The sequence below is a fragment of the Myxine glutinosa genome, chromosome 6 (assembly GCF_964187855.1).
Source record: "Myxine glutinosa chromosome 6, kmMyxGlut1.1, whole genome shotgun sequence".
Classification (NCBI taxonomy): domain Eukaryota; kingdom Metazoa; phylum Chordata; class Myxini; order Myxiniformes; family Myxinidae; genus Myxine; species Myxine glutinosa.
The window spans coordinates 71,381,733-71,404,742 of record NC_136266.1 but is presented as its reverse complement, the minus strand read 5'-3'; the positions used below and the strand labels follow the sequence as shown (position 1 = coordinate 71,404,742).

The 23,010-nt window shown below is 46.1% G+C and overlaps 1 long non-coding RNA gene across 1 annotated transcript in view; it reads right to left on the bottom strand.

Annotated features, from left to right (window-relative positions):
• Positions 1-2,826: 2,826 nt before the first annotated feature.
• The window catches only part of LOC137429211 (uncharacterized), a 30,448-nt gene continuing 10,264 nt past the window's right edge, over positions 2,827-23,010 (bottom strand). The window contains exons 2-3 of the long non-coding RNA XR_013623713.1: positions 4,398-4,525; positions 2,827-2,993 (exon numbers count right to left, since the gene is read on the bottom strand). This is a non-coding gene — a long non-coding RNA (uncharacterized LOC137429211). The remainder of the gene's footprint in view (positions 2,994-4,397; positions 4,526-23,010) is intronic.

Genomic DNA, 23,010 nt, shown 5'->3' with positions numbered 1-23,010 from the left:
AAGGAAATTTGATTAATAAAATAAGTACTTAATTAATCGCTAATAATTAAATAACTCCTCAATTTATTGATTAATCAAAAAAAAAAAAAACGTTTTTGACAAAGGACTTGCTCACTATTGTGCCGAAATTTCAGCTTCCTCGCTCAAAGGATGGCTGAGATATCGTCCGGACAAACAAACAAGAAAGAAAACAAACAAACAAGAAAGCAAGAAACCAGAGTGAAAACTGAGTACTCCCTTTCAGCGTGCGTCACTGCCGAGCCCCCTTTGGTGCCCGGCAATGACGATTTGCAATGCCTGGAGATGGCATAGGAAAGGAGCGGTGTACAAAAAGGATGGAAGTGGAGCATAAACAAAGGTGAAAAACTTTATTCGTGGCATCGATATAAATTTCAACCTCGTACCGAAGACATTTAATCGGAAGTTTAGATGTAAAGAAGCTGGCAGGATGGCCTAGAGGTAAGTGCACTCACCTTTAAGCTGTCTATCTTAGGTTCGAATCCCGACCCAGCTATACAACTGCCACCCTGGTATCTCGCAGGCAGGTGATTCATCAAGGTTTGTGCCATCCCTCGGATGGACGTTAAACGGGAGCCCGTCTACCGGGATTACCTCGTGGACGTTAAACGGGAGCCCGTCTACCGGGATTACTTAGTAGACGTTTAGGGTCCCCACGGTGTCCTTCACAAAGACTGGGCGAATTATCGCTGGCACCCTGGACAAATTACAAATCTCATACCCCAACTGGGAGGGGGATGGCAAACTGCCCAGCATGACCTTGGCATAGAAACTGCTTTGTCAGAACCAACGCTCTGCAACACATGTGTGGGACATGGGTCATGTGTATGTAACACATGTGTGGTACATGCGTCATGCGTACAGATGAGTCCAAAGCACACACGAAAGGAAAACCATGTGAAGCTTTTATTTAGCGATCTTGCAATATGACGGACGGAAAGCTTATTTCTAATACTAGGGCATGCCCGTACTATATATATATCTAAAATTATATCCCCCCCCTCTATTTACATGAAATGGTTTGGTCCAAAGCGAACGGCTTGCGAGTACGGTGACAATCCCCCCCCCTCTATTTACATGGAATGGTTTGGTCCAAAGCGAACGGCTTGCGAGTACGGTGACAATCCCCCCCCTCTATTTACATGAAATGGTTTGGTCCAAAGCGAACGGCTTGCGGAGTTTGGTAAAGAAATCGCCATAGCGTGCACAAACGCGCAGGAAAGCGAAAGAATCGCAAATTAGTTTTAATTAGTTTTAAAACATAGTTTAACGCCAACATAGTTTGCCAACGTGAAATAAATGAATACGCTCTCAAATGTGCCGTCCGAGGCAGAGTCTGTTCGCCACGTTCGGCACACGTGATAACTCGCTGCTCTCTGATTGGTTGAATCGTTTTTTGGACATAGCTCGGTAACTACTTGTCCGATTAATATGAAACCTTGAAAAGGCACATCCTCGGGTCCCCAGCAATATACCTGGCAAGTTTCAAGTATATCGGACTCGTGGTTGTCGAGAAACAGCGGTCACAGACAAACACACAGACATACACACATACACACACACACACACACACACACACAGAGATTACTGGAATTATAGATAGACTAGGGCATGCCCGTACTATATATAAGCTAGGACGTGCCCGTACGTGGGTGCCCGTTCCTTGCCAAAAAAAAAAAAAAAAAAAAATTTGTGTAGGGGTGTGTGTGTGTAAACATCCTAGGGCGTGCCCGTACGTGGGTGCAAAAAAACATGCGTGCAAACAACAACAACAAAAAAAAACTTTGAAACCACGTGGCAGTAACGACCACAGAACCCCCCCCCCCCCTCTATTTACATGAATGGTTTGGTCCATTCGCAACGACCACAGAACCCCCCCCTCTATTTACATGCAATGGTTTGGTCCATTCGCAACGCCAAAGCGAACGGCGAACGGCTAAATCGCCATAGCTCGGTAAGTACTTGTCCGATTAATTTCAAACCTTGAAAAGGCACATCCTCGGGTCCCCAGCAATATACCTGGCAAGTTTAAAGTATATCGGACCCGTGGTTGTCGAGAAACAGCGGGCACAGACAAACACACACACACACAGACACACACACACACACACACACACACACACACACACACACACACACACACACACACACACACAGAGATTAGTGGAATTATAGATAGATACACAAACACATAATATCCGCAATTTTCATCTAATTGACTTGAAATTTGAAGAGGATTTGCATATTCGGTCACAGAATTCACCCACCAATTATATTTGAGGTCAACATAGGCCAAAAGGTCAACATAGGACAAAGGTCAACAACTTAAAGCGGAGTTTCTAAAATCCTCAATTTTCATCCGATTCACTTGAAATTTGAACAGGATTTGCATATCCGGTCACTTAATTAAACCACCAATTATTTTTGAGGTCAACATAGGCCAAAAGGTCAACAACTTAAGGTGGCATTTCTAAAATCTTCAATTTTCATCCGATTGACTTGAAATTTTAAGAGGATTTGCATTTTAGATCATTGATTTCAACCACGAATTATATTTGAGGTCAACAACTGTATGCGGGGGTGCACCATCCTGCATAAACGAGGTCATGCTGAGCTGGTTTGGGGTGACCTTTTGGGCTAGATCATGATGGAACTTCTGGAGCACGGCCCGGTAGTGCTCACCATTGATTGTCACCGTCCTGCTGTTGTCATTCTCAAACCAGTAAGGTCCTAGCATTCCCGATCTGGCATTGAAGGCGCAGAAGCATGTGACCTTAGGCCCTTTCAGGTACCTCTCAGTAATCTCAGGTGGTTTTGCCCAACCCCTCCCTCCCCCCCCCCCTCCCCTGAAAATGTATGTTTTAGTCTCATACCACAGTGCCACCACTTTTGTCTTCTGCTCCACTGTCAATGGCATAGTTGATCTGCGGAGCTAGAAATCCAGAGAACAAATACCACGATAACATCACCAAACCCTGAAAAGGAAAATGGTATAGGTCAAAAAACAAATAAATGGCAGGAAGTCAATAAGTTGTATCAATCTTTTTGAAAAACCCTGTATATATATATATGTATGCGTGTCTGTGTCTGTGTGTAAGTGTGTGTATGTGTGTGTGGGTGTGTGTTTGTGTGTATGTGTGGCATGCATATATCTGTGTATGTCTGTTTGTGCATATATGGGTGTGTTTGTGTATATCTGTGTTGTGTGTGTATGTGTATGTGTGTGTGTGTGTGTGTGTGTGTGTGTGTGTGTATGTGTGTGTGTGTGTGTGTGTGTGTGTGTATGTGTATGTGTGTGTGTGTGTATGTGTGTGTGTGTGTGTGTGTGTGTGTGTGTGTGTATGTGTATGTGTGTGTGTGTGTGTGTCTGTGTATGTGTGTGTGTGTGTATGTGTGTGTGTGTGTGTATGTGTGTGTGTGTGTGTGTGTGTGTGTGTATGTGTATGTGTGTGTGTGTATCTGCGTGTGTGTGTGTGTGTGTTTCTGTGTTGTGTGTGTATGTGTATGTGTGTGTGTGTGTCTGTGTGTGTATGTGTGTGTGTGTGTGTCTGTGTGTGTGTGCGCGTGTGTGTGAAGGCAAAGGGGGTAAAGCAGGGGTTTTAGGGCAAGGGGCCGGGGTGTGATGAAAAGAGTTAGGAAGGACATCAGGACGTCATATCTACACCTCCTTTCCCTCCTTCCCTCCCACTGTGTGTTTCTGTGTTGTGTGTGTATGTGTATGTGTGTGTGTGTGTCTGTGTGTGTATGTGTGTGTGTGTGTCTGTGTGTGTGTGCGCGTGTGTGTGAAGGCAAAGGGGGTAAAGCAGGGGTTTTAGGGCAAGGGGCCGGGGTGTGATGAAAAGAGTTAGGAAGGACATCAGGACGTCATATCTACACCTCCTTTCCCTCCTTCCCTCCCACTCCTCATTACATTATTGTATTTAAATCATTTTCATGCCGATCTTTAGTATTGACTGAGGGATCGACTTCAAATGTGTAGATTCATTAAGTAAATATTTTCTCTGAACATTTTCCCCTCCCACGCCCCCACCCAATCTATGTCCACACACAGTCCTTTTATCGTAATCCAAATCATTATAAAATGCATTCATCGATTTACATTTATAATTACGCTTCACTGATTCCCATTAACGATTCTTATTTATCCTCCATCCCGTGTATCTCCTTGTTCCACACATCTCTGAGTATCCCACGGTCTCTTTGAAAAGGAGTAGCCCCGGTCCAGTTGTAATTATCCCTGCCCTCTATCGGTGGGACATTGGAGCCTCAGAAGTTATGCCACCTGGATCCAGGTGCGAGATGCATGAGAGTAAGAGATGCATTTGAGAATATGTAATGTCTATAATGAGTATAGATTTAAAAAACCTTTTATAAACGACCTTTTAGGGTGTTCCATTATTCAGGATAGGTCTTTAGATTGGTGTTGAGATGGAAAGAATAATCCCTCCTGGTACACACAAACTCCCGAAAGACGATTTATTCCATCTCCTCTTCACTGGAATGTCATCTGTTGGAAAAATATTTCAAACATTCAACTATTCCTCATATAAAGTGGGTTCGTGAACACCACCGTATCGTTTTGTAGGTGAGTTTTATGAGTTCATTAACATTATGGCTTTTTTTTGTTTTCGGCTCCATGCAGTGAAAACCAGGTTTTTGAAAACAACCTCTTGATAAAGACCAGTCCGACAACATGGGTTTGATGATTACATACCTGTCCACCGGAGAAAGAGAAATAGGTGTGCCATGACGTCATTTGAAGTCGATTTTAAGACCGAGTCAAAACGAAAAAGATGGCAAAGTTGTATTGAGGTTGGAATAAGCCAAGGAAAGGTAAGGTCTGTTTCACAGGACCAGAATGCTACATTTCGTGGATGAGTTGGTGTAAAGGACCAAGGGAGTCGCAGTTGTGACGTGGAGGAATAAATTCCGATGGAAGTATGTAGAGCACAAAGGTGCAGACAGCACTGAGGTGTCAGAGGAAGGACTGTTATTTGTCAGAAATGCCAAACTTTGGCTAGGTAGGAATTATTAAGGAAGTCATTGTGGTTTTCTTTATTTATTTTTTTGTATACAAGATCGAGGCTCATGTAAGACCAAAAGACAAACTGACACATAAAACATAAAACATATGATAAAGGGAGCGGGAGACAAATGGGGAGAGAGCGGGAAGCACACAAGTACAACATTTGAGAGCAGGGACATCGGTAGATCTGTGGGAGGGAGAGGGCTTGGGGGAGGAGGCATAGGAATGGGGGGGGGGGGGGAGGGATGGGAGAGGTATAAAACACATGGACACTGCTAGGACTTCCAGGAAAGAAGTTGGTATTTCAAAAAAGTGGATCTGGGGTGAATTAACGGGGGTAGAAAATATCAAGGTTTTGGATGGGGGAAGATAATATATGGTGGTGAACAGCTGTTTTAAAGACCTGGAGGGAGGAGTGGGATTGAAGAGAGTGAGGGAGTTTGTTCCAGAGGCGGGCGAAAAGAGGAATGAAAGAGTGAAGGTGAGCAGAGAGTCTTGATTTTGGAATTTAGTGGTGCAATTGTGAGCAAGATATCTCAAAATGTTGTGGACGGATTCGAACGACACTTGGTGACAGATTGGGTGTGTGACAAGGATGACTTGATTAAATTTTGGTGAAGATCTGGATCCAGATGCGAGAGTTTTCTAAGTGATTCTTCATCATTTTAGTGTAGCAGCATAGCAAACCTGTTGTGCATTTTGTGATACAAGCACCAAATTTGGCACAAATGTACATTAATATGTTGCGAACATTTTCAGATATTGGGCCACTTGAAATTCCGTAATTTTTTTTTTCAAATTTTTTCAAATTTCGTAATTTCAAATTTTTCGGGTGACACCGTCACAATTTCGGTCTTCGAGGCCGGCCGATATAGTGGGGCGGCTTAGCCCAAATATTCAAAAGAATTGTGCATTTTGTGATACAAGCACCAAATTTGGCACAAATGTACATTAATATGTTGCGAACATTGTGTGGTCAGCAATGAAGACGAGAGTCTGAATTACATGTATGCAAAAGACCTTGTGAACCAGTGAAGCAAATACACGGGTAAGCATGAATTAAATCTAGGGCATGATATAATTTCCATGATGTTTACCTCTACACTCAATGGTGGAAGGAGGTAATGTTTTGATCCCAGCTTGTCTGTATGTCTGTTTGTCTGTTAGTCCACAAAATTCCAGACAAAGCTTGTAGTAGTGGTAGTTGTAGTGGTAGTGGTGATAACAGAAATTGTTATATAGAACTGAACTTATATTATTATTATATGCAGAAAATAACTTCATTTCTATATGCCCTGCAGTGGACAGGTTAATTGGTTTATGCACTGAAGGGGTCACCCTGGTGTGCACTGCTGTGTTCTGCATCACTGAGTTGTTCAGGTATGATGTACTCAGCACAAGCTTCCGGTCGGCCCGGAGGTGGGAGTGCGGGGCCTGTCACGGAACGTCAAAACAAACGGCCTGCCGGGGCCGCCCAAAAGTCGGGCGTGAGGGGCGCGTCCACTAATGGAACGCCTCTCGCTTCCCAGATCGAGGGCCACGTGGTCAGGAGAACCTCGTCCCTTCCGGTCACACTTTGCCTATCGGCCGGCCTCGAAGACCGAAATTGTGACGGTGTCACCCGAAAAATTTGAAATTACGAAATTTGAAAAAATTTGAAAAAAAATATTACGGAATTTCAAGTGGCCCAATATCTGAAAATGTTCGCAACATATTAATGTACATTTGTGCCAAATTTGGTGCTTGTATCACAAAATGCACAATTCTTTTGAATATTTGGGCTAAGCCGCCCCACTATTTGAGATTGAGCCAAAAACGATATACATTATACAGTATAGTATATCTCCAAAGTTATGGACGGATTATGACGAAACGTAGTGGATGAGTTGGGTAGGTGACAAGAACTAGCAAGTTGCCCGTGCCCACATCGGATTCTAAACGGGGTAGGGATGGAGCTGGTAAAAATGCAAATGGCGTCTTCTGTCATCGAGAGAGCAACAATTCACATTCATTGCCACATCTGATGCAATTTAAATGCTTTAATGATGGCGAGGTGCTCCATTTGAAACTGGTTCTTCGATATATGTAGCTTTTTGATGCCTAGGGTCCGTAATAAAAAATATCTTGCGGTGTCAAAACAGTGACCAATTACAAATTAATACTAGGATTCCTTTATGTACTGAGTGGTGGAGCAGGTAAAGCCTTGTTGCATTGCCCTTCTGCAAGTACACTGGTGTGGGTTAGATTTCTATTTCCCCTCAGAAGAAACTTTGTCACTCCTACAATGGAGTAGCGACCTGTCAAGGATTGCTTCACAGCCATGAAAATGATCATTCCCGATGATTTGTCTTGAGTATGGACTTCCACGATCACATGTTTGGACGGTTTTTAAAAAGTACTTGCTTCAGCCAAAAGCCAAAATAGATTGGCTTCACACCCTTTAGATTGTCACTCAGAAAAATTCAGGTACCAATGTGATTGGTTAGAGAATATTGTTACAGATAAACGGGTGGGTTTCAGGAGGTTTGAAAGATCCCACTCCTGACACCAGAAATGTTATGGATAAACAGAGGGTGTTCAGGGGGTTGGAAAGGTCCCACTCCTGACACCAGAATGTTATGGTTCTCCTGTCTTCCTTTTTTGGGTGTAGCCTCTGGATAATTCCGAGAGGACAGCGTGGCAACTAGACCCCGGACGCCATTTGCAACTATTAACTCTGGCTGGATCCTCCTGCCCAAAGTCGGTTTACCATACCTGTGAGATCAGCGAGGCAAATGGGGGCAGTTATGTGACATACCCAAGTCAGTCGGCCGAGCGAAACCAACATCACGTAAACGCACCTGAGATTGAACTTAGATAACAAATCTGAGCTGGCCAAGTGCCTCAGCAGTCTCAAGTCACTATCAAAATGGACAGAATAAGTCAAGACATCATTTCCTAAATAAATGGCCTTTATTACCAGGCCAAGCAGGTATTTACACGCAGTTGAGACAAGGGCATTGCATATATGCACAATAATTACAGCACTCATACATTCCCCTTAACCCTACGTGAACATTCACGCCCTTAGATTCTTATCTGCAATGACTTAACAAATTTCAGTACATATGTCGGCCCCATGCATCCAATCTGGAAGGAAGAGATTGGTGATTGGCAAAGAATGATGGGCAGAATGATTGGTGATGAATATGAGCTGATAAGCAAATAAACAGATGGGGTAAAGGGTGGACCCCTGCACATCTTACACTTGTTGACTCTGGCTTCCACGTCCTGACTGAAGCTAAAGGACCCTCCAAACTTGCTCCCCTCATGTACCTTACATAGCTGCGGCCTCAGTGTTTCCCCACAGGGCTGTGATGTCGATGGCAGTATGTGTAGTGTGTGCCTACTGACATAGTACCAAAGGTTCCCAGGGCAGGTACGGTGCTGTGCGCTCGAGTATTTTCATCCACCACCTCAGCCTTTAAAGACCCCCAAGACACTCTTTTACATGCTTTTTACATGCTTGAGAGAATAGACCCCTTAAGACCCCTAAGACTCTTGAAACCCCCAAATATCCTTCAGTAGAACCGTTTAAAACCCTGAATACCCCAAAGACGCTTTAGACCCCCGTAAGATCCCAAATATCCCTAAGACCCATAAAAATCCTTAAATACCCTTAAAGACACCGAAGGCTTTTAAGACCCTTAAGACCCTGAAGACAGTTTAGACCCCAAAGACCCTTAACACCTCAAAGACCTTTTAAGACCTCTGAGACCCATAAGACCTATGAAAACCCCTAAGGCCTGCCTACCTACCAGAATCACCTCACCTCATCATTTTCCTCTATCTCTTTCTCTCCCACACCCCTCCCTGTCTCTTCCCCATCACCTCCCATTTTTCCCCCGCACATCCCCCACCCCTCCTCATCTCCTTCCCCTCATCCCTCCTCCCTACCTCACCTCCTTGGCCTCCTCTCCCTCACCCCTTCCTTCCCCCATCCCCTCCACTACCCTCCTCCACCCCTCCCCTCACATACCCTTTCCCTCCCCCCTCCCATTCTCTATCTTCCCTCTTCTCTCTCTCCTCCTCTCTTAATATTCCCGGCAGCGAAGCAACCCTGCGTTGCCCGGCAATGCCAGGTACCTCTGTTGCTGTGTGTGTGTGTGTGTTATGTATATATATATATATAATTATAATTAATTATAATTACAATTATATATATGTATATATATATTTTTCCAGTAAAAGCAGTTGATTTGAAGAGCGAGTCATCCCATTAATTATGCCTTGAAAGGAATCACTTATTAAGGTGGGAAAGGATTATCTCTGGAGGAGCCTCAAACAGAGTGAATAACAAATCGAATGAAATCCCCAAGGAGCGTTTTGTTAACATCGAAAGTTTCCTTTGTTTTCAGCAGACGTGAGACGTAATGGAAGCCAGGAAGGTTTAAATCGTGCCAGCTCCTGAAAGTTAACTCGGGTCACAATCAGGAAGGTCATGTACTTCCCACCAGTATCTTTCACTTTGAGATGAGGAACAATGACGTCCAGTCGGAAGAACTTAAGTGCAAGGTCAATTCGTCTCCGTTTTTTTAAATGATGACGGATCGGGGTGAAGCAGCGAAACATAAAATGATAACTTTATCTTTGTTTTCCACCGAGAGATTTCCTTTTCAATTCAGTCCGGGTTTATCTTCCTTGTTTTTTTCAACCCAGAGATTTTCCTTTTCCACTTCCTCACATTTTCCTTTCGGTTCATCTAAGGCGAATACTTGAGTTTGATGTTTATGAGGATTGGGTTCCGAGGAATCAATTGAAATCTTATTTTGGGAAGGATAGGCAATCAAAATAAATAATCTCTAACATATCTCTAACTTTGACATGCGGAACATTGACTATGGCAAATAAAAACGCAAATCAGCTTTAAAGAAGAACTCAAATGCAATTTTTTTTTCTCTTAAAACTATTGAAAATCATTACTCACTGTCTAATTTGAAGTGGGGAAAAATGGATGTTTTTGCCAATCACAAAGTGTCGATTTTTGAATTTGCCCGTGACGTCACACCCAGAACGCCCACCTTGATCCTCATGGCGGTTTACATAGAGAATGTGATGTCTGATACTGATTCCACCATCATTAGCAACTCTGAAGGTTCTCAGTATGTTGAAACTGATACAGTGCCTTCAGAAAGTATTCACACCCCTCACTTTTTTCACATTTTGTTGTGTTACAGCCTGAATTAAAAATGGATTAAATTGACATTTTTTGTCACTGATCTATACATAATACCCCATAATGACAAAGTGAAAACATGTTTTTAGAAAAAAAAATTCACAAATGTATTCAAAATGAAATACAGAAATATCAAATTTACATAAGTATTCAACCCCTGAGTCAATACTTTGTATAAGCGCATTTGGCAGCGATTGCAGCTTCGAGTCTTCTTGGGTATGTCTGTATCAGCTTTGCACATCTGGATTTGGGGAGTTTCTCCCATTCTTCCTTGCAGATTTGCTCAAGCTCGTTCAAGTTGGATGGGGAGCGTCGGTGAACAGTAATCTTCAAGTCTTTCAACAAATTTATCAATGGGATTCAAGTCTGGGATTTCATGTTTTTGGGTGGTGGCGGTTTGTATGCAGCCTGTGGCTGTTTGGCTGCATCATTTTCTGGGGGTGTGGCTGTGCCGCTGATGCAGTGACCCCCATCACCAGTCATCTGGTAATCAATTTGCTGACCCCAAAAGGATGACAGGCTGAGTCAACCCACCTGATGTTAATTCGACAGCATGATAGGGGCTGGGGCTTGAACTCAGGACCCTAAGATCTTAAGCCAGCCACCTTAACCATTAAGACAACAGCAAGCTTATTTTCACATTCTTGTTTTGAAACCAACCATTCCAGTGTTGCTTTGGCTGTATGCTTGGGGCCATTGTCATGTTCCAATGTAAAGCTTCGTCGCAGTCTAAGGTCCTTTGCCCTCTTTTGAAGCAGGTTCTCGTCTTTTTGCAGGTTTAAAGCAGGTTCTCCTCAAGGATTTTTTAAAATGGAAATAGCCTCAAACACGACATAAAGACACTCTAGGTAAGGGGCTAAGGCAAGGTTACAAAAGGATAAGGATAAAGCAAAACAAAATAAAGATAAATAAAATAAATATAAATACCAAGAAAACATCCAAGACACAGGAAGTAGCATAGGTCAGGTAAAATGAGATTAAACCTCAAAGTTGTAGAAAGCAAGAATTGACATTTTGCCTGTATTTGGCTCCAATCATTGTTCCCTCTATCCTTACAAGTCTCCCAGTCCCTGCTACTGAAAAGCACCCCCATAGCATGATGCTGCCAGGAGGAATGATGTTAGATGGGTGATGAGCTGTGCTCGGTTTCCACGAGACATAGCGCTTTGCATTCAGGTCAAAGACTTCAATTTTCATCTCATCAGACCACGGAATATTTTGCCTCATGCTCCCAGAATCGTTCACATGCCTTTTTGCAAACTCCAGGCATGCTGTCATGTGCCCTTTTTCTTAGGAGTGACTTCTGGCTGACCACTCACCGATAAAGCCTAGATTGGTGAATTGTTGCAGAGACTGTTGTCCTTCCAGCAGGTTCTCCCATCTCAGCCAAGGAACTCTGTATTTCTGTCAGAGTGGTCATTGGATTCTTGGTCACCTCCCTGACCAAGGTCCTTCTTGCCCGGTTGCTCAGTTTGGTCAGACGGCCAGCTCTAGGAAGAGTCCAGATAGTTCCATATTCTTTCCATTTTCTAATGATGGAGCTCACTGTGCTCTTGGGAATTTAAACACTCTAGAAATTATTTTATACCCTTTTCCTGATATATGCCTCCTCACAATTCTATCTCAGAGTTCTACGGACAGTTCCTTGGACTTCATGGTAGAGTTTCTGCTCTGACATGTACTGTGAACTATTGTACTGTTACGGACGCGGTTAAAGATGTTATATTTGCCGAGCGGAGGCTCCGCGACCGAACAGTTATTCCCCGACTCTAAAACCCGATTGACCCCAAACTTTGGCCGGATCGCGCCACCGCTATTCAATCGGGAAAACTCTAAAGCGACCGAATGCAAAGAGGAAAAGGAATAAGACGAGAAAAGGGTTGAAAATACTACTAAATTTATTTACCATTTACAGGCTCAAAATAACCAAGGAAGAAGGAAAGATAAGAAAATAATTTACAGAAGATATTAGAGACATAGTGCAACGCTAGCTTACCTACAGTCTTAATTAACCCAGGGACAGAACAAACAAGGACAGACTCACGTGGGGAATGATGATAGGACTGGCAGGAGGTGAATGGCTGGAGGGAGAGGAAGGTCCACGGGTACGGCAGCACGATCGGCGCGTTTAGCAGCCGTCGTTCTTTCGCGTCCTGCTCAAGAACTGCCGTCAAGGCCCCAAGCTGCTGTGGCTGCTGCTGTGGCTCGAGCTGCTGTAAATGCTGTTTCGGTGGCTCGAGCTGCAGCTCAACTCTGGACTTCTCTCGGACTCAACTCAAAGCGCCTCTCTTGGACTCAACTCAAAGCGCATCTCTTTGACCCAACTCAAAGCACATCTCTTGGACCCAACTGCTTGGACTCCCTCTCGTCTGCGCTTGGGAACGCCCCACCGGCGGGTTATATAGGCCCCGCCCCTCAACCTTTTCGAACCTCCCCCAAACGTTCTCTCTCCGCCCTCTCAAGCCAAACCCCTGGCTCATGGTTGGTCGAGTGGGGCGGGCTCACTCCTCCCCTCTATGACGAGGTGGAGACACGCCTTTCTTCTCCGACCCTGCCTCGTGGTCAATGGCGGCAATTGGAGGGGAGGTAATTGCCAATCGACGAAAGGGGGAATGGAGGTTTTGGGAATGGGAATGAAGGGAATCTATCTCTTTCACTTGGTGCAATGGAGTATTTAAGTTAATGGGAGACACAGCCTTACTCTAAGACACATAATAAGATATAACTATCGAACAGGGGTATTCTATGATTGGCTGACGTGTATGCTTTTGGACTAATTATGGGACGCCCTTTTGACCTTTACACAACTCTGGAGGCAGGAGGCGCAGAATAACCAATAATAATAATAAAGCACACAATAAAAAAATACAGTCCTCATATCCGCAACACTGCACCCTCCTCCTCTTAGGCACGTCCCGGGCCTACAACTTTTATTTAGTGTGACACGTAGGTGTAGTTCCCTCTACTTTTAACCTGACCCTGAGTGCGACAGTTTTTAAAACATAAATAAATGTGTCCCGCTGCTCCATTGCACCCTGCCTAACAGACTTACGCCCACAGTTAACCGAATTGCGGAATGGTCTTCAAACTACACACTGACGGTGGGGAGCATTATTTACAATGACTCTGCTTTTATTTACAAAACTAACCCAGGACCTGTAATTGTTCTTTCTGGGGGGGGGGGGGGGGAGACAGTCTGCTCTGCATCGACGCACCATGAAAGCACCCAAAAACGCACCAATACACCCCCAAGCACCAATCGGTGCAGTCATCACTGTTCATCAATGTTCAATAATAAAAATAAACCAACAACCCCTAACCCTGCAGGTGGTCTCTTGCTCTTCGGCTCCCTCTGCTGGCTATTATTATCTCTTCCAGTTGTTGTCATTTTCTTTGCTTTTCTTACTGGCGGCCTATTTGCAATAAAGCTTGCCCAAACATGTCCATTTTATTTTCTTTATTTATGGCCCACAGGGCCGACTACGTGTGGTTCACCTGTGGGGCATCGGTGCCCTGTGGCCAAGGTCCGCCAGCAAGAATTCGGGCCCTCATGGCCGGTTCCAACAGAGGGGCCAGGCCCCAACCCATGGGGTCCATAAGTGGTGCTCGGCCACTGACATGTGGTCCATAATGTGGTGCATCGATGCAGACAGCTGGTTCTGAGAGTTCCGGGCGCACAATGGCCGACTCACGCACGCTCCCCTCGGCGCCCAATGGCGCACAGGTCATGTGGGAGACAAAAGGGGGAAGACAAATGAGCGAGGGGTAAGGTCACAAGGGTACACATCAATAAGGCAATGCAAGGTGAAATGCGTACGGAGAGCGAAGTGAGAAAGCTCGTCCCTACCGTATGTCACCCCCCCTGTCACCTACACTACCCTTGCCCTTACCCCATATGTACAAAAATCTACACATTACCAATTCGTTGCTAATGTCTCGTCTTCCCATATTTCCCCAATACCAAATTCGTCACCACAATCCCTCTATCCAAAATTTGCCATCACCCAATTCATCATCAACCCTCATAAGGAGGAAGAGATGGAACATCAAGCACAATGTCACACCCACGTCATGATGCGTCTCACAAGCCAAAACATTTGCACATAAAAATAATTAAACCAACCTGGCATGGTGTGGAGTACCTGTCACTTCAGGTGAGTGGATGCAGATGGTGCGAGGAGATCCTTCATCCTATCTACCCTCTAAATGACTTTAACACTCTTTACTCTACCCGGGGTCTTTCCCTGCCAATCCATTGGCCAACTTACACTATGGGTTCTAAAAACCAAATCCCATTGACCAAACTGTGGTGCTTCTCAATTTGGGGTCTCACTCCCCCGATTCATCCCCCGGTGCCCTTGCACAATTTCTGGGCTGTGACGTGTAGCTCTCCCAGCAGGTCTACCTACCTGTACACCTCCACCACTGCAGTTGCCACCCGAGCTTACCTAGCTCCTCACCCTAACCTAACTAACTGGGGAAGGCCCCTCCTGGCTCTGTCACCCCTTGGTGCCCTCTGGCACTGGGCTACCCGGGTCCGTCCTCCGGATCCTCAGGCCCCATCCACAACAACTCTACCGGCTCCCAGAGCCCACCTGCGGCCTCACCTGGCCGACATCCTCACAGTGGTGGAGTGCCCAAACCAACTACACACACTAACAGGCTACACGCCCAGCCATTTCCACAACACTAATGCACCCATCCAAATACCATTCTTTCACCTCGCACCACAGATGCCAATATCCAACCACAATTTACCTATACCCTCTACCTAACACTTACACTACCCGCCCCGGGTATCCGTGATGGGGGTCCACTCTTCCCCCATTCACACCTACGCACCATCCACTCCACTCCATAGTTTCCATCATACTCACTCCACGACCATCCATTCCAATACTCCATATACTCCACACTACCATTTATTCCATACACCTGTTCCTCATACCTGTTGTTGCACACCTGTGCAATCACACCTGGTGCCACCTGCACCCTCCTTCTCTCTGGACCATTTGGTCAATACAACTCACATCACCATCACCATCACTCAAACACTGCTCCATACACCTGTCCAGTTGCACACCTGTGCAATCACACCTGTTCACCACACACTTTTCACAATACTCTTCTATACACCTCCAACACTCACACGGCATCATCTGATCTACCTGTTACCCTGCTAACTTAGTGCTCCCCGTCTTCCCTTTAAACTAAGCACATACCACGTCATTATCATCCACACAAATCTACCTGCGTCCCCACTACAGGTATCCTTGTCACTAACTAATCTTAACGTTACCTAATGTCAGCTTCGCTAGATCCCTACACATTATCCAAACCCTCCCTCGGCGAGCTTACACTGCCATAAACCCCATAAGCTAGTGCTCCTTTGCCCCCCCCCCCCCCCGCCTGTGAGAGATGGCAAGGTTGCCATCCCACCACATCGGGGAGGTCCCACTATCAATTTTGCTCGTCCGAATTCCAACAATCAAAAATTTTCTATCCCAAAATTTCGAATCCAAAAACACTATCAGTATCATCATCATCACAGTCCGCTATATCCTAGCCTCGGTGCATCATGACATCATTAAACTCGGCTTCGTAAAGCCGAGCAATGAATTCGGGTGGTTTGGTTGCCTGCAGGTTGAATCCGTCCGGCTTTCGGTTCAAGGGAGGTGGTTTGGTCGGGCCGAGATTCCACGCACCATCTCGGCACGGCACCTTGCGGTCCCGGGCCCGATGGCTCAATCTCCCTCGGTCGGAACCCCGTCCCCACGAGGGGGCACCGTTCCGCTTCCTCCCACTCGCCCTTGAACCGGACCGGTCGCCTGGCCCGACAAGGCCCGGACTCGACCGTGCGGGGCGGGGCCAAGCCCGAATCGGCAACGACGCTTCGAAGAGAAACGACGCAGCTTCGATCCGCGCCGGGCCTCGCATCCAACAAAGCACACCGCGCCCCGAGTGCTCGCATCGGCTATCCGTCGCCCTAACCGCTAACCCGGTTACCGTCGATGCTTCACCTGCATGCTCACACGCATACGCTACCCCTTTTACCCTCACAAAACCCGGCGTTCCAACGCCGTCCGTACATTCCACCAACGCTCTCCCTGTTACACACCACACCTCTCGCGCACACTCTTGCGCACACCTCGGTCCACACCTCTCCTCCGTTACATCCTCCGTAACACTCACCATGGGCGTGCACTCTGGCATCCATCCACTAACGCGCTCAGATGGGCTCTCCCACACTCGCGCCATGACCAACTCAGGTGTGCTTCCTCGCACTCAGGTGTGCTTTCGCTCTTTCACGAGCCTCGATATTGTATACAAAAAAAACAAAAAAAAAAACACCCTCAACCATTCCAAGCGTGCATTCTCGCACCCGCTCCACCACCAACTCACTCCCCGGGTCACTCTCCGTACACACCGACGTGCATTCTCGCTCGCACTCGGTTTCACTCCCACAATTTATAACACACCCACTCGCCGACGCACACTTTTTCCTCCCACGCGTGCCATTTCCACTCACACGGGACCCTTTACCAACGCCCGGGTGCCATATCGATCCCAATCGCGCAACAATTCTTTTGTCGCTAAACATCCTTTTACAAAATCTACCCGCACAATATACAGCACGACTCACCTGGGGGATCCTTTTCTCCACGCGAACCTGCAAACTTCCATTTGGATTAGCGAGTACATCATCATGATTTGAGCAGGGACTTTGTACATATTCCATTTCTTCCTCCCGCCGCGAGTGGTTTTCTAAGTCCCCGGTCTCTTCAATTTCAATGCCCACTTCCACTTTTTCTTTACTCACCTCGACGACCGTTGGTTTTAATAAAATTCCCTCTACCTCATCGGTCGCCGGCTTTTCCAAACCTCGTGTCGCGATTTCTACCCCCGTCATTGTACCCGCGCTTTCCTCCGCTTCGCTCAACCAGCGCTTCTCGACCCGCGTTACCTCCTCGTGCACCCCTGGGACCCTCTCGCCCACCATGCGATCCATGGTCTCCCTACATCCTTGCATGCGGTCACCCATTCTGTTCGCAATTTTGCCGATTCGCTCCATTTTTCTTCCTAGCCTCTCAAATTTAGCTTCTAGCCGTTCCCCCATTTCTTCCATTTTGCCCCCCATTTCGCCCATTTTGCCCCCCATTTCGCCCCCCATTACCCCCAATTGCTCACTCTGAGCCCTCATTTGCTCACTCTGAGCATCCATCCGGTTCCCCATTAGTCCCATTCGCTCACCCTGAGCATCCATTTTTGCTTCTAGCCTGTCCATAAGGGCCCCCATTTGTAACATAAAAAGGTCCGAATTCCCCAGCGGCGCTGCTACGGTCACGGGCGCGGCTAGATTTGGTGCCGCTGTAACCGCTTGCGCAAAGGCGCCATTTTGCGCACCTGATACCTCGTGCGCGAGAGCGCCATTTTGCGCGTCTGATACCCCCTCAACCACATCCTCCATATACATTTCCCCGAGGTCCTGGGTCGATTCCACCCCGTCTATCTCTAGCTCACCCACCGGCATCCGATCGCCTTGACCAGCCATGGCGCGATTTCAAAATTCGGGTTTTTCTTTAAAACACAATTTTTCAGCAGCTTGTAATTTTGAGCGCGTTAAGCACGCTTCGGGCCTCGTATCTCACTCCCTGACACCAATTGTTACGGACACGGTTAAAGATGTTATATTTGCCGAGCGGAGGCTCCGCGACCGAACAGTTATTCCCCGACTCTAAAACCCGATTGACCCCAAACTTTGGCCGGATCGCGCCACCGCTATTCAATCGGGAAAACTCTAAAGCGACCGAATGCAAAGAGGAAAAGGAATAAGACGAGAAAAGGGTTGAAAATACTACTAAATTTATTTACTATTTACAGGCTCAAAATAACCAAGGAAGAAGGAAAGATAAGAAAATAATTTACAGAAGATATTAGAGACACAGTGCAACGCTAGCTTACCTACAGTCTTAATTAACCAAGGGACAGAACAAACAAGGACAGACTCACGCGGGGAATGATGATAGGACTGGCAGGAGGTGAATGGCTGGAGGGAGAGGAAGGTCCACGGGTACGGCAGCACGATCGGCGCGTTTAGCAGCCGTCGTTCTTTCGCGGCCCTGCTCAAGAACTGCCGTCAAGGCCCCAAGCTGCTGTGGCTGCTGCTGTGGCTCGAGCTGCTGTAAATGCAGTTTCGGTGGCTCGAGCTGCAGCTCAACTCTGGACTTCTCTCGGACTCAACTCAAAGCGCCTCTCTTGGACTCAACTCAAAGCGCATCTCTTTGACCCAACTCAAAGCGCATCTCTTGGACCCAACTGCTTGGACTCCCTCTCGTCTGCGCTTGGGAACGCCCCGCCGGCGGGTTATATAGGCCCCGCCCCTCAACCTTTTCGAACCTCCCCCAAACGTTCTCTCTCCGCCCTCTCAAGCCAAACCCCTGGCTCATGGTTGGTCGAGTGGGGCGGGCTCACTCCTCCCCTCTATGACGAGGTGGAGACACGCCTTTCTTCTCCGACCCTGCCTCGTGGTCAATGGCGGCAATTGGAGGGGAGGTAATTGCCAATCGACGAAAGGGGGAATGCAGGTTTTGGGAATGGGAATGAAGGGAATCTATCTCTTTCACTTGGTGCAATGGAGTATTTAAGTTAATGGGAGACACAGCCTTACTCTAAGACACATAATAAGATATAACTATCGAACAGGGGTATTCTATGATTGGCTGACGTGTATGCTTTTGGACTAATTATGGGACGCCCTTTTGACCTTTACACAACTCCGGAGGCAGGAGGCGCAGAATAACCAATAATAATAATAAAGCACACAATAAAAAAAAATACAGTCCTCATATCCGCAACAGTACTTTATATAGAAAGGTGTGTTTCTTTCTAAATAATGTCCAATCAATTGAATTGGCCACAGGTGGACTCCAATCATGTTGCAGAGACATCTCAAGGATGACCAAAGGAAATTGGATGCAGCTGAGCACAATTTGGAGTAGCATAACAAAGGAGTTGAATACTTATTGACTCAAGACATTTCAACTTTAAATTTGTAATGAATTTGCAAAATTAAAGAAATTTAAAATTCCACTTTGACATCATGGGGTATTATGTGTAGATGAGTGACAAAAAAAAAATCTCAATTTCATCCATTTTAAATTCAGGCTGTAACAACAAAATGTGGAGAAAGTCAAGGGGTGTGAATACTTTCTGAAAGAAAACATTTTGCAAGCCCGATCCACACTCGGGTATTTCAGACAAACCTCGTCCAATTCCTGGCAAATCTAGGGTATTTTGGCCATTGTTGTAACATGAAAACATGTCGCTTTGTATTACTACAATCACCAAGGATGCATCGACCTGGCATATTTGTGGAAAATCGAAAACTATTCGCCGTTTGAGTTAAATTGTGCCGCGATCTATCCCGAAGACAGTAGGAAAATGTCGATCGGCCTCGGAGAATGACGTCACAGTTATTCGTGAAGAAGAAGATTTCCATTTTTTTTTAATCGCAAAATTACCTACTTTATAAATTAGAAATCGGAAAAATACACCAAGGTCATTTTAAGGCGATTTGGGTGGGAATTTGAAATTAGTTAATGATGCCGGCGACAACTCGCCAACTATTCACGAAGGATACCGTGCAATCTTTAACATCCACCAACTACAGCTAGCAGATGGGACAACCGGCTTAACATCCATCCTCGGGACAGAGAATTACAAATACAGGTTTTTTTTGGAAATGCAAATACGCTCACTAAAGATGCCCCCAGCCCAGGAGCCTTCTGGGTACTCGAAGTCACGTGTTCTATAGGTTAAAGTTTGTGGATGTCATGTATGCTTCATGTGTCATATCGTGCTGTGATCACGTGATTGATGCGATGACGTGTGCGCGCAGGGCTTATGCACGAAGTCTCTCTGTTCATTATAAATCAAACAATGGCTTTGGATGTTTACTTTTGAGTTTTGTTTCCATGGCAACCGTCCATTAAAATGCCTTGCAACAATGAGAATGACAGGAGATTAAAGTTGGGAGAAGATCAAAAGGTTCTTTCCGATGGGTCTGATAGAAAACCTTCACAAACAGATGAAAAGTGATATCTGTGACGTCATAAAGCAAACATGCTGGCAAATATGATTCCTCATTTGTCCAATGCACGTTTTCCTTATTAAAGCAGCAATGATAGTATTCTGATGAAATGAGGAAATTGGCATTTTCTCTGTGAGGTTATAAGTTGTGGGTTGAGATTGATTGTGTAAAACATTTTCACCTTCATTGCCCCAGCTCCGAATGAATCATTTGTGTAAGGGGAATTCTCATTGATAAACCACACACCTTCTCCTCCTTTTCCTGCACTTCCCAAACTTTAGAATGCATTGAGAACTGTACATCCCTAATCCCCATAACTTAGACTGATATGTTATAATGTCGCAGCTCGTCTACCTCAACACCGGTGGGAAGGCAAAGGATTTAAACTAACAAGTGCAACCCTTAGTTTTGAGCTGATCTGACAACATCTAACCTATCTTTGGGAGGGACACCACAAGGAGTAAGAGAAGGGGTGGAGGTGGAGAGAGAGAGCGAAAAGCGAGAGATAGAGAAAGACAGAGAGCGTGAGCGGGAGATGGTGTGGGTAAGAGAGAGGGTGTGAGAGTGTGGGTAAGAGAGAGAGGAGGTGATAGATAGGGGGTGAGAGAGAGTGGGTGAGATAGAGGAGGGGAGAGAGATGGTGAGAGAGAGGGGGTGAGAGAGATGGTGAGAGAGAGAGAGTGGGTGAGAGAGAGGAGGTGAGAGAGATGGTGAGAGAGAGGGGGTGAGAGAGATGGTGAGAGAGAGAGAGAGAGAGAGAGAGAGAGGGTGAGAGAGAGAGAGAGGGTGTGAGAGTGTGGGTAAGAGAGAAGGTGAGATAGAGAGGGTGTATGAGTGTGGGTAAGAGAGAAAGGAGGTGATAGATAGGGGGTGAGGGAGAGGGGTGAGAGAGAGAGAGAGGGGTGATAGAGAGGGGGTGAGAGAGATGGTGAGAGAGAGGGAGAGAGAGGGTGAGAGAGAGAGAGAGAGGGTGTGAGAGTGTGGGTAAGAGAGAAGGTGAGATAGAGAGGATGTGTGAGTGTGGGTAAGAGAGAAAGGAGGTGATAGATAGGGGGTGAGGGAGAGGGGTGAGAGAGAGAGAGAGGGGTGATAGAGAGGGGGTGAGAGTGTGTGTAAGAGAGAAAGGAGTGATAGAGAGAATGGGAGAGAGGGGTGAGGGAGAGGGGATGAGAAAGAGGGGTGAGAGAGATGGGGTGAGAGAGAGGGTGTGATGGAGTGGGTGTGATAGAGAGGGAGTGAGAGAGAGGGGGTGAGAGAGAGGGAGTGAGTGAGAGGGGTGAGAGAGAGGAGGTGAGAGAGAGAGAGGGTGAGAGGGAGAGGGTGTGAGAGTGTGGGTAAGAGAGAATGGAGGTGATAGATAGGGGGTGAGAGGGAGAGGGTGTGAGAGAGAGGGGCTGAGAGTGTGGGTAAGAGAGAAAGGAGTGATAGAGAGAATGGGAGAGAGGGGTGAGGGAGAAGGGGTGAGAGAGAGGGGCTGAGAGTGTGGGTAAGAGAGAAAGGAGTGATAGAGAGAATGGGAGAGAGGGGTGAGGGAGAGGAGATGAGAAAGAGGGGTGAGAGAGATGGGGTGAGAGAGAGGGTGTGATGGAGTGGGTGTGATAGAGAGGGAGCGAGATCACCAGAAAGGATTCAGTGAGTCATGATCGTTCCGTTTACTGATGAGGAAAAACAAAAACCTGTTACTCTTTCCCAAAACACCTGAACCTACAATATGAAACATGCGTTTCCACGTCAACTTTGCGCCGACATTATACTACACCTGTGTACATGTTTATGGTTATTCCGTTTACAGTAGAAAACGTTGATAGCATGCATGTTGTGAGTGTTGAAGCAAAACAAGGTGGAACTTTATGAATGGGATAAGATGATGTGGTCTAAGGGTCGAACGATCGATTGTTACATTCAGTTTTTGCAATGAAAGCGTTTACTGCCATGTGCGTCAGAACCATACCTACAACTAAGGGGTTATTAATAAGGTTTCTTAAATACCGATCACATAATTCATTTTCATCACAATTTGGAAGATTTGTGAATGGAGCAATTTTCATCATAAATGGTCTCTGTCATCTGCTCTCCATCATCCTTGCCCTCCAGCACCATTGGATTAGAAACATTACTTAGCCTATCCGCTCCTGCCACATCTCCTCCAGTGTAACGTTTCCATACAACTAACCCAACGTTTTCCCCTTTCTGAAAAACCCTTCCTGTGTTTATCTAATTTGATCCTTACCTTCAGCTTTTCAAGCTGGCAACTCTCACCGCATTGTCTCATCAAACTCCATCAAACCCCATGCCACCATGAGATCTATTGTAACCCTCCTTCGTTTACATATCCCATATCAACTTGCTTCCGACCGCTCTACTCATATTCGTAATTTGAATGCAATGTTGAAGATAAACACAGGAAGGAGTTGAGCAACTTTTCAGAACAGCAGACTCAGAGAAGGCGAAGAGAGGTGAGGAATGTTCCAATAAACTGAAGCACCTGTGCATTAAATGCCACTGGGCCCAATGGCAAAAGGAGACATGTTCAAGGTCAGCAGAACCTGTTCATCCGTATCTGGTGGACATGTTCCAGGGATAGTGAAATATTTGTCAGGAAAGAAGGGGTCAAGGATGTCGCAGGAAAAACTGGTAGTCGGAGCATGTGCCGAGAAGTTG